The sequence below is a fragment of the Schistocerca cancellata genome, chromosome 8 (assembly GCF_023864275.1).
Source record: "Schistocerca cancellata isolate TAMUIC-IGC-003103 chromosome 8, iqSchCanc2.1, whole genome shotgun sequence".
NCBI lineage: Eukaryota > Metazoa > Arthropoda > Insecta > Orthoptera > Acrididae > Schistocerca > Schistocerca cancellata.
The window spans coordinates 576,651,467-576,653,295 of record NC_064633.1 but is presented as its reverse complement, the minus strand read 5'-3'; positions in this window follow the sequence as shown (position 1 = coordinate 576,653,295).

Below are 1,829 nucleotides of genomic sequence, written 5' to 3'. Positions count from 1 at the left end.
AAATGATACGAACCCGCAACCAGCCCTGGCATAAGCAAGCTGCTCCGTTCTCCAGGAAGTCGACACGTCTAAATCCTGGGCAGCTATCATCAGGCATGGACCCAGGCTTCGCTTACAGTTTGTGCCCCCACCCCTAACTATCTCAGCATATGGAGCGTTCAGCATAAGGGAATCAAGTCAAAGTCACAGGCAGGCAGTTGTGGGCGAGCGGTTCTAGGCGCTTTAGTCCGGAACCGCGCTGCTGCTACAGTCGCAGGTTCGAATCCTGCCTCTGGCATGGATGTGTGTGATCTCCTTAGGTTCGTTAGGTTTAATGTCCATCATAAAATCTTTAAAATCAAAAACATCTAGTGGGTATGATGAAATATCAACAAAATTAATTAAAGAATCTGATTCTGAGCTAAGTAACATATTAAGCTATCTGTGTAAGCAGTCATTTATCAGTGGAATATTTCCTGAATGGTTGAAATATGCTGAAGTTAAGCCACTGTTTAAGAAGGGAGATAAAGAAATAGCGTCAAATTTCTGTCCAATTTCACTGTTGCCAGCATTCTCAAAAATTTTAGAAAAAGTAATGTACAATCGACTTTATAACCATCTTATCTCAAATAACATATTTTCAAAGTCACTGTTTGGATTTCTAAAGGGTTCTGATATTGAGAAGGCTATCTACACTTACAGTGAAAATGTGTTTAATTCATTAGACAAAAAATTCCAGGCATCTTGTATATTTTGTGATCTGCCAAAGGCATTTGACTGTGTAAATCACAATATCCTTTTAAATAAATTAAAATATTATAGTGTAACAGGAAATGTTGCAAAATGGTTCAGATCTTATATCTCTAGCAGGAAACAAGGGGTGTTATTAGGAAAGAAACATGTATCAAGCTATCAGGCATCATCCAACTGTGAACTTATTACGTGTGGGGTCGCACAAGGTTCCATTTTGGGGCCCTTACTTTTTCTTGTGTATATCAATGACCTTTCACCAGTAACATTACCAGATGCCAAGTTAGTTTTGTTTGCCAATGATACAAACATTGCAATAAATAGCAAATCAAGTGTAGTCTTAGAAAGATCGGCTAATAAAATATTTGTGGACATTAATCACTGGTTCCTACCCAATCCTTTGTCACTAAACTTTGAAAAAACACACTACATGCAGTTCAGAACTTGTAAGGGGTGTCCCAAGAGTATATGTCTAACATGATGACAAGAAGATATAAGAAGTGGACAGTGTTAAATTCTTGGGATTACAGCTTGATGATAAATTCAACTGGGAGGAGCACACCACAGAACTGCTGAAGCGTCTTAACAAATCTCTATTTGCAATGCGAATTGTGTCAGACATAGGGGATATAAAAATGAAAAAGCTGGCACACTATGCTTACTTTCATTCAATAATGTCATATGGGATTATTTTTTGGGGTAATTCATCAAACCAAGCTAAAGTTTTCCTGGCACAAAAACGTGAAGTAAGAGTTATATGTGGTGTGAACTCAAGAACATCCTGCAGAAGCCTGTTTAGTGAACTAGGGATACTAGCTACTGCTTCCCAATATATTTATTCTTTAATGAAATTTGTCGTAAAAAATTTATCACTTTTTCAAACCAACAGCTCAATTCATGGAATCAGTACTAGAAATAAGAATAATCATCACAAGGATTTAAAGTCACTTAGTCTTGTACAAAAAGGTGTGCATTGTTCAGGAACACACATTTTCAATAACTTACCAGCAGCCATAAAAAGCTTAACAACCAATGAAATTCATTTTAAGAGAAGCCTAAAGGATTTATTGATGGCCAACTCCTTCTACTCCGTTGATGAA